Here is a 14,592-nt window from a genome sequence, read left to right as displayed (position 1 = left end):
TTTGCAGAGCCCCTGATGTGCCTAAACAGTAGAAATCCCCCACAAGTGACCCCATTTTGGAAACTAGACCCCCCAAGGAACTTATCTAGATGTGTGGTGAGCACGTTCAACCCCCAAGTGCTTCACAGAAGTTTACAACGCAGAGCCGTGAAAATAAAAAATCATTTTTCTTTCCTCAAAAAAGATGTTTTAGCAAGCAATTGTTTATTTTCACAAGGGTAACAGGAGAAATTGGACCCCAATATTTGTTGCCCAGTTTGTTGTGAGTACGCTGGTACCCCATATGTGGGGGTAAACCACTGTTTGGGCGCACGTCAGGGCTCGGAAGGGAAGTAGTGACATTTGAAATGCAGACTTTGATGGAATGGTCTGCGGGCGTCACGTTGCATTTGCAGAGCCCCTGATGTGCCTAAACAGTAGAAACACCCCACAAGTGACCCCATTTTGGAAACTAGACCCCAAAAGGATCTTATCTAGATGTGTGGTGAGAACTTTCAACCCCCAAGTGTTTCACATAAGTTTATAACGTAGAGCCGTGAAAATAAAAAATAATTGTTCTTTCCTCAAAATTATGTTTTAGCAAGTAATTTTTTATTTTTGCAAGGGTAACAGGAGAAATTGGACCCCAATAGTTGTTGCCCAGTTTGTCCTGAGTACACTGGTATCCCATATGTGGGGGTAAACCACTGTTTGGGCGCACGTCGGGGCTTGGAAGGGAGGGCGCACCATTTGACTTTTTGAACGCAAGATTGGCTGGAATCAATGGTGGCGCCATGTTGCGTTTGGAGACCCCTGATGTGCCTAAACAGTGGAAACCCCTCAATTCTAACTTCAACACTAACCCCAACACACCCCTAACCCTAATCCCAACTGTAGCCATAACCCTAATCACAACCCTAACCCCAACACACCCCTATCCACAACCCTAACCCCAACACACCCGTAACCCTAAATCCAACCCTAATCCTAACCCTAATCCCAACCCTACCCACAACTGTAACCCCAACACAACCCTAACCCTATCCGTAACCCTAACCACAAGCCTAATCTTAACCCTATTTCCAACCCTAGCCCTAATTCCAACCCTAAGGGTACCGTCTCACATAACGATTTACCAACGATCACGACCAGCGATACGACCTGGCCGTGATCGTTGGAAAGTCATTGTGTGGTCACTGGGGAGCTGTCACACAGACCGCTCTCCAGCGACCAACGATGCCAAAGTCCCGGGTAACCAGGGTAAACATCGGGTTACTAAGCGCAGGGCCGCGCTTAGTAACCCGATGTTTACCGTGGTTACCAGCGTAAAAGTAAAAAAAAAAAAAACGTACATACTCACATTTTGGTGTCCTTCAGGTCCCTTGCCGTCTGCTTCCCGCTCTGACTGAGTGCCGCCGTACAGTGAGAGCAGAGCGCAGCGGTGACGTCACTGCTGTGCTGTGCTCTCACTTTCCGGCCGGCAGACAGTCAGAGCGGGAAGCATGGGAGGGCTCGGAAGGGATGGAGCGCCATTTGGAATGCAGACTTAGATGGAATGGTCTGCAGGCGTCACATTGCGTTTGCAGAGCCCCTAATGTACCTAAACAGTAAAAAAAAACCCACAAGTGACACCATTTTGGAAAGTAGACCCCCTAAGGAACTCATCTAGATGTGTTGTGAGAGATTTGAACCCCTAAGTGTTTCACTACAGTTTATAACGCAGAGCCGTGCAAATAAAAAATATTTTTTTTTCCACAAAAATTATTTTTTAGCCCCCAGTTTTGTATTTTTCCAAGGGTAACAGGAGAAATTAGACCCTATATATTGTTGTCCAATTTGTCCTGAGTACGCTGATACTTGATATCTGGGGGGGGACCACCGTTTGTGCGCATGGCAGAGCTCGGAAGGGAAGGAGCATCATTTGCAATGCAGACTTAGATGGATTGGTCTGCAGGCGTCACATTGCGTTTGCAGAGCCCCTAATGTTCCTAAACAGTAGAAACCCCCCAAAAGTGACCCAATATTGGAAACTAGACCCCCCAAGGAACTTATCTAGTTGTGTTGTGAGAACTTTGAACCCCCAAGTGTTTCACTACAGTTTATAACGCAGAGCCGTGAAAATAAAAAAATAAAAAATTTCCCCCCAAAATTATTTTTTAGCCCCCAGTTTTGTATTTTTCCAATGGTAACAGGAGAAATTGGACCCCAAAAGTTGTCCAATTTGTCTTGAGTACGCTGATACCGCATATGTGGGGGGGAAGCACCGTTTGGGCGCATGGGAGGGCTCGGAAGGGAAGGAGCGCCATTTGGAATGCAGACTTAGATGGAATGGTCTGCAGGCGTCACATTGCGTTTGCAGAGCCCCTAATGTACCTAAACAGTAGAAACCCCCCACAAGTGACACCATTTTGGAAAGAAGACCCCCTAAGGAACTCATCTAGATGTGTTGTGAGAGCTTTGAGCCCCCTAGTGTTTCATGACAGTTTATAACGCAGAGCACTCTGTCATATCACCGATCTCACTGACAGGGCTGCAGGCTTACCAGCGTCTGCACTGAGCAGACACTCGGTAAGCCACCTCCTTCCCTGCAGGACCCGGATGCCGCGGCCATCTTGGATCCGGGACCTTACAGCGGATTTCCAGTGTTTTTTTGTGCGGATTTCACCTGCGGATTCCTATTGAGGAACAGGTGTAAAACGCTGCGGAATCCGCACAAAATTGACATGCTGCGGAAAATACACAGCGTTTCCGCACGGTATTTTCTGCACCATGGGCACAGCAGATTTGGTTTTCCATAGGTGTACATGGTACTGTAAACCTGATGGAAAACAGATTAGGTTTTCCAGCCATGGCCGATGATATTGCAGCATCGGCCATGGCTGGATTGTAATATTTCACCGTTTTTTTGGGTGAAATATTACAAATCGCTCTGATTGGCAGTTTCACTTTCAACAGCCAATCAGAGCGATCGTAGCCACGGGGGGGTGAAGCCACCCCCCCTGGGCTGAAGCACCACTCCCCCTGTCTCTGCAGATCGGGTGAAATCGGAGTTAACCCCTTCACCCGATCTGCAGGGACGCGATCATTCCATGACGCCACATAGGCGTCATGGGTCGGGAAGGCACGGGTTTTCATGACGCCTACGTGGCGTCATGGGTCGGGAAGGGGTTAAGTGTTCCCTTTATTTTTTTAAGCAGTGTATATTTCCGCTAACAACAGAGTCATGTGAGGATTTGTTTTTTGCAAGATGAGCTGATATTTTTATTGGTACCATTTTTGGACACACAACATTTTGATTTTCTATTCCGATTTTTTGGAGGCATCTTGAACAAAAAACAAATTCAGGAATTGTTCTTTTTTTATGCCATTCATCATATGGTAACTTTGATAAGGCAGCTTTATTCTTCAGGTCAGTACAGTTACAGCGAAAAAACATTTCCATAATTTTTTAATGTTTTGCCTCTTTTACACAATAAAGACAATAGAAAAAAAATATATTTTTTCATTGCTATATTGTGAGTGCTATAACTCTTCTATTTCTCTACAGACAGAACTGTATGGCAGCTTGTTTTGGACTGGATGACATTTTTGGCTGTACTATTTTTATTTCCATTCAACTTTTGATAGCGTTCTATTCCACTTTTTTGGGTGGAATGATGAAAAAGCATAGCTTTTTGTCATGTTTTTATTACTTTCTTTTATGGAGTTCAATGAAGGGGTTAAAAAATGTGACCATTTTATAGGTCGGGTCGTGACGAATTCGACAATACCAAATGTGTGTTTTTGTGTGGCTTTTTTAACATAAATATACCTATTTATTGGTTGAATGTTTATTTTAATATTTTTTTAAAATACTTTAAAATTTCTTTTCACTTTTTTTTCACGTTTTTACATAATCCCTCTACTAGACTAGTTGGCTGACTCAGAGGTCGTCATGATGATTGTTGCCATGGCAACGATTGGACTCTCACTCTTTCTGCCTTGTAAATGCTGCGATCACTATCGATTGCAGCATTTAGGGGGTTAAATGGCCTGAGGAAGTACTTCTGGCAGTGACAGCCGAGGCTTGGATTTCACTTAAGCCAAGCTCCCTGCAGTGATCTTGTGGGCACTACTCCTGTGCCCGCATGGTCGTCATGACATAAATTTAAGTTATTTGGTGGGAACCCTTTCCCGACCATAACATTAACTTACATCAAATGTAGTCTGGGGTTAAAAAAGAAGTTGCAATCAATGAATCAGGCATAAACATCTCATATTGCTAATTTCAACCCATAAAACGGAAAGAGGGGGTATATCTAAAGAAGAATATAATGCTGTCTGCAGGGCAAGAGTTAGAAGAGCTAAAGCCAGTAAAGAAGTAAAGCTTGTAAGGGAGACGGGGAGTATTTCAAAAGCAAAAAAAAAGTCAAAGATGCTATAGGATTTTTACAGGATGAAAAGGGTGAGGTGGTCAAAAATGATGTTGACAAGACCAAACTTTTAAATTTCTAATTTGCATCTGTGTTTTCTAATAAAGCAAATATAACTGATCTTCATGGTGCCATCAAAGGAATAAAATAATCCACACTATCCATAAACAGAGAATTGTTGAGGAAACACTTAGCTAATTTTAATTAATTTAAATCTCCTGGTCCAGATTAATTACATCCTAGTGTACTGAAAGAGTTAGCAGAGGAAATTGCAGAACCACTAGCCAGAATCTTTGAAAAATCCTGGAAAACAGGAGAAGTCCCAGAACATTGGAGAAGGGCAAATATTGTCCCTATCTTCAAAAAAGGAAAGAAGATGGATCCAAGAAATTACAGGCCAGTGAGTCTTACTTCTATACCAGCCAGGAAAAATCTTTGAACAAATTAATAAACAGCATGTTTATAAGTACGTGGATAAGAATACAGCAATTAACCAGAGCCAGCATGGGTTTGTAGCAAATAAGTCATGTAAGACTTTCCTTCTATGATGGGATCACTGACTGGGTGGATCAAGGAAATGCGGTAGACATAGTATATCCTGACTTCAGCAAAGCATTTTATATAGTATCTCATACTATCCTTATTGAAAAAATGACCACATATGGGATTGACAAAGCTATGGTTAGGTGGAATTATAACTGGCTCAGTGATCGTACTCAAAGAGTGGTAACAAATGATTGCACTTGTTTTAAGTGGGGTGCCACAAGGGTCTGTCCTGACCCCAGTGTTGTTCAACATTTTTATAAATTATGTAAAATTAGAACAATTGGAGTCAAAACTACTGTCTTTTGAAAATAGATAGTATTGATTCAGCAACAAAATAACATATTAAAGTCACCATTTTCAACAATATAATAAAAGCGTATAATCATCTCAGGGTAACTACTACACAAATGAAGGACACAGGTAGCACATCCACAACTCCACACTAATATGAGAAATCCAACCTGAGGTATCAGGTTCTTAACCCCTTCACCCCCAAGGGTGGTTTGCACGTTATGGACCGGGCCAATTTTTACAATTCTGACCACTGTCCCTTTATGAGGTTATAACTCTGGAACGCTTCAACGGATCCTGGTGATTCTGACATTGTTTTCTCATGACATATTGTACTTCATGATAGTGGTAAAATTTCTTTGATATTACCTGCGTTTATTTGTAAAAAAATGGAAATTTGGTGAAAATTTTGAAAATTTCGCAATTTTCCAAATTTGAATTTTTATGCAATTAAATCACAGTGATATGTCACACAAAATACTTAATAAGTAACATTTCCCACATGTCTACTTTACATCAGCATCATTTTGGAACCAAAATTTTTTTTTGTTAGTGAGTTATAAGGGTTAAAATTTGACCAGCAATTTCTCATTTTTACAACACCATTTTTTTTAGGGACCACATCTCATTTGAAGTCATTTTGAGGGGTCTATATGATAGAAAATACCCAAGTGTGACACCATTCTAAAAACTGCACCCCTCAAGGTGCTCAAAACCACATTCAAAAAGTTTATTAACCCTTCAGGTGTTTCACAGGAATTTTTGGAATGTTTAAATAAAAATGAACATTTAACTTTTTTCACACAAAATTTAATTCAGCTCCAATTTGTTTTATTTTACCAAGGGTAACAGGAGAAAATGGACCCCAAAAGATGTTATACAATTTGTCCTGAGTACGCCGATACCCCATATGTGGGGGTAAACCACTGTTTGGGCGCATGACAGAGCTCGGAAGCGAAGGAGCGCCATTTGACTTTTCAATGCAAAATTGACTGGAATTGAGATGGGACGCCATGTTGCGTTTGGAGAGCCACTGATGTGCCTAAACATTGAAACCCCCCACAAGTGACACCATTTTGGAAAGTAGACCCCCTAAGGAACTTATCTAGAGGTGTGGTGAGCACTTTGACCCACCAAGTGCTTCACAGAAGTTTATAATGCAGAACCGTAAAAATAAAAAATCATATTTTTTCACAAAAATGATCTTATCGCCCCCAATTTTTTATTTTCCCAAGGGTAAGAGAAGAAATTGGACCCCAAATGTTGTTGTACAATTTGTCCTGAGTACGCTGATACCCAATATGTGGGGGTAAACCACTGTTTGGGCGCATGGGAGAGCTCGGAAGGGAAGGAGCGCCGTTTGACTTTTCACTGCAAAATTGACAGGAATTGAGATGGACGCCATGTTGCGTTTGGAGAGCCACTGATGTGCCTAAACATTGAAACCCCCCACAAGTGACACCATTTTGGAAAGTAGACCCCCTAAGGAACTTATCTAGATGTGTGGTGAGCACTTTGACCCACCAAGTGCTTCACAGGAGTTTATAATGCAGGACCGTAAAAATAAAAAATCATATTTTTTCACAAAAATGATCTTTTCGCCCCCAATTTTTTATTTTCCCAAGGGTAAGAAAAGAAATTGGACCACAAAAGTTGTTGTACAATTTGTCCTGAGTACGCTGATACCCCATATGTGGGGGTAAACCACTGTTTGGGCGCATGGGAGAGCTCGGAAGGAAAGGAGCGCCGTTTGACTTTTCACTGCAAAATTGACAGGAATTGAGATGGGACGCCATGTTGCGTTTGGAGAGCCACTGATGTGCCTAAACATTGAAACCCCCCACAAGTGACACCATTTTGGAAAGTAGACCCCCTAAGGAACTTATCTAGATGTGTGGTGAGCACTTTGACCCACCAAGTGCTTCACAGAAGTTTATAATGCAGGACCGTAAAAATAAAAAATCATATTTTTTCACAAAAATGATCTTTTCGCCCCCAATTTTTTATTTTCCCAAGGGTAAGAGAAGAAATTGGACCACAAAAGTTGTTGTGCAATTTGTCCTGAGTACGCTGATACCCCATATGTGGGGGGGAACCACCGTTTGGGCGCATGGGAGGGCTCGGAAGGGATGGAGCGCCATTTGGAATGCAGACTTAGATGGAATGGTCTGCAGGCGTCACATTGCGTTTGCAGAGCCCCTAATGTACCTAAACAGTAAAAAAAAAACCCACAAGTGACACCATTTTGGAAAGTAGACCCCCTAAGGAACTCATCTAGATGTGTTGTGAGAGATTTGAACCCCTAAGTGTTTCACTACAGTTTATAACGCAGAGCCGTGCAAATAAAAAATATTTTTTTTTCCACAAAAATTATTTTTTAGCCCCCAGTTTTGTATTTTTCCAAGGGTAACAGGAGAAATTAGACCCTATATATTGTTGTCCAATTTGTCCTGAGTACGCTGATACTTGATATCTGGGGGGGGACCACCGTTTGTGCGCATGGCAGAGCTCGGAAGGGAAGGAGCATCATTTGCAATGCAGACTTAGATGGATTGGTCTGCAGGCGTCACATTGCGTTTGCAGAGCCCCTAATGTTCCTAAACAGTAGAAACCCCCCAAAAGTGACCCAATATTGGAAACTAGACCCCCCAAGGAACTTATCTAGTTGTGTTGTGAGAACTTTGAACCCCCAAGTGTTTCACTACAGTTTATAACGCAGAGCCGTGAAAATAAAAAAATAAAAAATTTCCCCCCAAAATTATTTTTTAGCCCCCAGTTTTGTATTTTTCCAATGGTAACAGGAGAAATTGGACCCCAAAAGTTGTCCAATTTGTCTTGAGTACGCTGATACCGCATATGTGGGGGGGAAGCACCGTTTGGGCGCATGGGAGGGCTCGGAAGGGAAGGAGCGCCATTTGGAATGCAGACTTAGATGGAATGGTCTGCAGGCGTCACATTGCGTTTGCAGAGCCCCTAATGTACCTAAACAGTAGAAACCCCCCACAAGTGACACCATTTTGGAAAGAAGACCCCCTAAGGAACTCATCTAGATGTGTTGTGAGAGCTTTGAGCCCCCTAGTGTTTCATGACAGTTTATAACGCAGAGCACTCTGTCATATCACCGATCTCACTGACAGGGCTGCAGGCTTACCAGCGTCTGCACTGAGCAGACACTCGGTAAGCCACCTCCTTCCCTGCAGGACCCGGATGCCGCGGCCATCTTGGATCCGGGACCTGCAGCGAGGAAGGAGGTAGGAGACCCTCGGAGCAACGCGATCACATCGCGTTGCTCCGGGGGTCTCAGGGAAGCACGCAGGGAGCCCCCTCCCTGCGCGATGCTTCCCTATACCGCCGGTACACCGCGATCATGTTTGATCGCGGTGTGCCGGGGGTTAATGTGCCGGGGGCGGTCCGTGACCGCTCCTGGCACATAGTGCCGGATGTCAGCTGCGATAGTCAGCTGACACCCGGCCGCGATCGGCCGCGCTCCCCCCGTGAGCGCGGCCGATCGTGCTGGACGTACTATTCCATCCTTGGGAAGTAGGGCCTACCCCACATGGACGGAATAGTACGTCCAATGACAGAAAGGGGTTAAAGTATATAGGCCGTATAATAATAGGAACTATATGTCCCAGCAGATGTCTAATCACATAAATAAGTTCAAGACTGATCCTCACCCATCATGGTCATAGTGTGGAAGTGGAATACCAGGCCCTACTCGCGTTTTAGGATTCTTCAGGGGGCCATCATTTTTATAAATGATCTAGATAAGGGAACTGAAGGGAAACTAATCAAATTTGCAGATAATGCAAATATAGGAGGGATAGCTAAAATAGAGAAGACAGAGAAAGGATTCAGAAGGATCTAGATAAGCTTTAACAATGGGTAGCGACTAATAGAATGGTATTTATCAGGGAGAAATGCAAGATTCTATATCTGAGCAGGAATAAAATTACATCTACAGAATGGGAGGAATAGAACTAAGATACAGCATGTGTGAAAAAGACTTGGGTATACTAATAGATCACAGACTGCACATGAGTCAATAGTGTGATGCAGCAACAAAAAGGCAAACACAGTTCTAGGATGTACTAAGAGAAGCATAGAGTCTAGATCACATGAAGTAACTATTCCCCTCTACTCCTCCTTGATCAGGCCTCATCTGTAATACTGTATTCAATTCTGGGCACCTCATTTTAAAAAAGACATTGAAAAATTGGAGTAAGTTCAGAGAATAGCTACCAGGAAGCTGAGCGGACTGCAACGTATGTCCTACGAGGAACGATTAAAGGATGTGGGACTGTTAAGCTTGCAAAAAAGAAGGCTAAGAGGAGACTTAATAGCTGTCTACAAATATCTGGGATGTCACAATGTAGTGGTATCATAATTTTTCTCATTTGCACATGGAAACACGAGACGCAATGGAATGAAACTGAAAGGGAGAAGATACAGATTAGATATTACAAAATAATTTTTGGCAGTGAGGATGACCAATGAGTGCAACAGGTTGTCACAAGAGGTGGAGAGTTCTCCTTCAATGGAAGTCTTCAAACAGAGGCTGGACAGACATCTGTCTGAGATGGTTTAGTGAATCCTGCATTGAGCAGGGGGTTGGACATGATGACCCTTGAGGTCCCTTCCAACTCTATCATTCTATGAATTGCTAAACTCCACCCACAAAACATAGAGCAAAAAAAAAATCAAGCACAAGTAAAATAGACTTTAAAAATGGTGTAAACAGATAATTTGATGCAAGCAAATAAAGGTGCAAAATACACAAACCTGGACAAAAACACAGGTGAAAGGCATGATGAATCGGGACTAGTATGCCATGTATAGTACATTATAAAATCTAATAAAATCTTCAGTGAGCAGATATAGCCAATACTATTTGTCTAGTGAATGTTGATAATCAACTGCTCCACCAACGTAGATTAAACACATGAACATCACAAGATTCTTTATTTAAGCAAACTCTCAAACACTGGTGATATTTCTTTACTATTCCCACATTATCATTATCTTGTCACAACGCTGCCTGTATATAGTGTGAGCTGTATCTAATGTGACCATTTTGGGCTGATTGATCATCAGTTGCGTCTCACTTTTCAAGTTTGAAGTCTTCTCACACAGGTAATACACAATAAACCAAATGATGAATAGGACTGTTGTTTAGGCTTCTTTCTATTATGTTTTGTTGCTTTGATGTGCCCTTTCTCTCATGTACCCTTTATTTCCCCTATCATGTTACCTAAAGCCATTTAAGTTTCAGACTAAATTAATAAACAAGGTGAAAAATGAGTGAGACTTTACACATAGGGGTAGATTCATTAAAAATGTCATAGCGAAAGCCTGTCTTAAAAAGGGTTATCCAGGTTTGGAATGAAAGTATGTATGCACTCTATGTGACTGAAGACTTGTGAATCCTCACAGCGCGCATGGCGTTTGCTGTCAGGATTCTCCAATTTCAGGGCATGGAGAAGGTGGTCATGGGAACACAAGTATGCAAAAATACATACTCCCGGCCACATTCTGGGTAGACATGTGCAGCCTCACTCAACACAAATTATTTGATTGAAGCCACATATCTAATCAGAATGCGCTGTGAGTATTTAGAAGTCTGCAGTCGCATAAAGTGACTCCAGACTTTTGTGCCAAACAAGGACATTCCCTATAATGAAGAGACTCACTGGAGTACAGTGTACCCAATTCATTAAGTGGCGCATGCCGCTTGATAAATTAGGGGCATCTTTTACCCGGTATGTGCCACTGCCAGAAATATACTCCAGAGGACTTCTAATTAATTTGATGGGCGGTGTGGCAGAGTGCATTTCCACCCATATCCAGTTGATGCTACTCTCAGAATGACTTAGCTTGTCAGGACTGGTGTGTAAATGCCAAATGTTGCAATATTGTTGCTCAACTTCCAAGTTCCGCAAAAATATTGTAACTTAATAAGGTGTTTTACACCACAATTCTGGCATAAACAGTTGAACTACTTAATGACTGCTGATACGCATTTTTACATAGGCCATTAAGGAGATGTAATACTCAGTGCTGCTTTTTCACAGCACTGAAAATTAAATGTATATAGCCCCCCAACAGGCAAAAATCCCATTGGTGTCAGCTATATATGACAGTTGATAAGCTACGGCATTGGCCCCAACCAGTTTTGGAACTAACTGGAGTCAATTAACCCCTTAAATGCTAATTGGTTAAAAGGGGGTTAAACTGAGACTGACAGGTGTCAGGCACTGCAGTAATTGAGTACTACAGTGCATGAGACCACGCATAAAAAAATAAATAAGCAATAACTGAATTGCAAGTTTTTGTTAATTCTAAGTCTGAAAAATCTGAATAAAAAGAGATTTACCCTAAAATGGAACCATAAAAACTTAAATTCATCACGCAAAAATAATTCCTCACACAGCTCTGTTCGCTAAAAAATAAAAAGGTTACAGCTCTCATAATATGGCGAGTGGCACCCAAAAAACTATTTTTTTTAATAAAAAATATTTTAACTGTGTGATAGTAGCAAAGGTATATACAGCTCTGGGAAAAATAAAGAGACCACTGCAAAATATTCAGTTTGTCTGATTTTTCTCTTTATAGGTATATTTTTGAGTAAAATGTAAATTGTTCATTTATTCTTCAAAATTCTGACAACACGTCTCCTAATTTCAAAGCAATACATTTTGTAGTTTTTTTCTGAAAAGGAGAAATGGTAAAAAATTTTTTAAAAAAACAGTGCTTTCAGTTCATAATCATTTAAAAACAACAATATTAATGTTTTAACTCAGAAAGAGTTCAGAAATCAATATTTTGTGGAATAACCATGATTTTTAATCACAGCTTTCATGCGTCTTGGCATGCTTTCCACCAATCTTTCACACTGCTTCTGGTGCAAAAATTTAAGCAGTTCTTTGCTTGATGGCTTGTGACTATCCATCCTCCTCTTGATTACATTCCAGAGGTTTTCAATGGGCTTCAGGTCTGGAGATTGGGCTGCCCATGAAAGGGTTTTGATGTGGTGGTCTCTTACTTTTTTGCCAAAGCTGTGTATGTACCCACGAAGAATTAATACCTTAGGGTTAAGCAATATGATACCGATAAATTTTGAACAAGTATTTTGTGGGTTATATAACAACGAAATGTACTCCAGACCACGCAATAGTCTATAGGTGAGCATTATAATGCCGATACATTTGTGAACAAGTTATTTGAGGGTTTTATAGCAACGAAGTTTACCCAAAAAGATTTAATGCCCTTTGAGTCAGCTGTACGATAACAATATATTTGGAACACGTTTTTGGAGGCATATTTAGCAACAAAATGTACCCAAGAATATGTAATACCCTATGCATGAGCAATATAATACCGATAAATGTTGAACAATTTTTTTAGGCTTTTATAACAACAAAATAATACTGACATATTTGGAACAAGTTTTTGGAGGTTTATATAGCAACCACAGAATAAACAGAGGCTAGTACCCATACAACTTCCGGCTTGTCTCTCCTTCGTGGATGGGAATGAGCAGTAAGAGAGGGAGGATGAGGAGATGAAAAGTCATCATCATGGTGGAAAAAGTGAAGTGTTAGCTGAAGGGAGCTTGGCTCAAATGGTTGACTTTATGTATTGCTGCCTTTGAAGTGACCCTTGCAAGGGAGGCACACAGCAGAGGCAGGGGTACATTGTCAAAGGCTTGTGCTATTTTCATGACACCAGCCCAGCATCCAGGACCTGATGACCGGGTATTTTTGACAAGGGGGGACCAAGCCAGCATACTCACTAATTCTTCTGCTCATTTCAACTATTGGGACTCAAAGCTGGACACCTGTCATGAGCTGTCCCTCTATCATTTGAAGGTGTTGTGCTGCCCTTCCACTAGAGTCTTGTCTGAGCAGGTTTGTAGTGCGCCGGGGGCTCATAATAGATAGGTATTCATAGAATCATAGAAACATAGAGCTGGATGGGACTTCCTTGGTTATCTGGTCCCACCACCTGCTCAATGCACTATTCACTAAATCGTCTCAGACAGATGTCTGTCCAGCCTCTTCAATTGAAGGAGAACTCACCACCTCTTGTGGTAGCCTGTTCCACTCATTGATCACCCTCATGTTCCAAAAGTTTTATCTAATATCTAATCTGTATCTTCTCCCTTTCACCTTCAACCCATTGCTTCTGGTCTTTCTTTGTGCAAATGAGAATAAAGCAAATCCCTCTACACTGAGACAGCTCTTGAAATATTTGTAGACAAGTCTCCTCTCAGCCTTCTCTTTTGCAAGCTAAACAGTCCCATTCCGTTCCTCATAGGACATTGTGTGTAGTTCCATTCTGGTTGCTCATCTCTGAACTTGCTCCAGTTTGTTCATGTCTTTTTTAGAATGGGGTGCTCAGAATTGAACACAGAATTCCAGATGAGGTCTGACCAAAGAGGAGTAGAGGGGGATAATTACTTCACGTGATCTAGACTTTACGCTTCTGTTGATGCAACCCATAATTGTGTTTGCCTTTCTTGCTGCTGCATCACACTATTGACTCATGTTCAGTCTGTGTTCTATTAGTATACCCAAGTCTTTTGTACATGTGCTGTTGCTTAGCCCTATTCATCCCATTCTGTATATACTTTTTTCATTTTTCTTGCCTAGATGTAGGACTTTGCATTTCTCCCTGTTAAAAGTCTTTCTGTTAGTTGCTGGCCACAGTCCCAGTTTGTTTTCATCTTTTTGAATCCCCTCTCTTCTATAGTATTAGCTATGCCTCCTAGCTTTGTGTCATTAGCAAATTTAATCAGATTACCCTCAATTCCTTCATTTAAATAATTGATAAAGATGTTGAACAACACAGGGCCCAGGACAGAGCCCTGTGGAATCCCACTTGAGACATTCTTTCAACTGGATGTGCAGCCATTTGTGACCATTCTTTGGGTCCAATCACTAAGCCAGTTATGAATCCATCTAACAGTTGCCTTATCAATTCCATAGTTGGTAATGTTTCAATAAGGATGGTATGAAATATTTTATCAAATGCTTTGCTGAAGTCAAGATATACTATATCTACTGCGTTTCCCTGATCCACCCAGTCAGTGATTCTGTCATAGAATGTGTTTTTACCAGTCAACAGAGAATGCTTATAGACTCACTCTCAATAGAATGAAAAAAGCCTGGATTAGGCTTTCCACACCACAGCAGCACATAGTGTTTTTAATATTCAATATATGTAAGAGGCCCTCCAGTTGTTGCCTTCAAGGGTGTATGAATGACGCTCCTTATAATTTTTTCCTGGTTTTGCACATTCTGCAAAGCCTTTATGAGTGTAGAAGTACATCAACTACAATATTAATATAATTAGGTTTAAAAAA

The 14,592-nt window shown here is 41.4% G+C and overlaps 1 protein-coding gene across 1 annotated transcript in view; it reads left to right on the top strand.

Annotated features, from left to right (window-relative positions):
- Positions 1 to 10,247: 10,247 nt before the first annotated feature.
- The window catches only part of LOC143775758 (TRPM8 channel-associated factor homolog), a 235,378-nt gene continuing 231,033 nt past the window's right edge, over positions 10,248 to 14,592 (top strand). Inside the window, exon 1 of the mRNA XM_077264279.1 lies at positions 10,248 to 10,361. The gene's annotated coding sequence lies outside the window, so the exon portion shown is untranslated. The remainder of the gene's footprint in view (positions 10,362 to 14,592) is intronic.

The sequence above is a fragment of the Ranitomeya variabilis genome, chromosome 5 (genome assembly GCF_051348905.1).
Source record: "Ranitomeya variabilis isolate aRanVar5 chromosome 5, aRanVar5.hap1, whole genome shotgun sequence".
Lineage (NCBI taxonomy): Eukaryota > Metazoa > Chordata > Amphibia > Anura > Dendrobatidae > Ranitomeya > Ranitomeya variabilis.
This window is presented reverse-complemented; position numbering and strand designations above follow the sequence as displayed.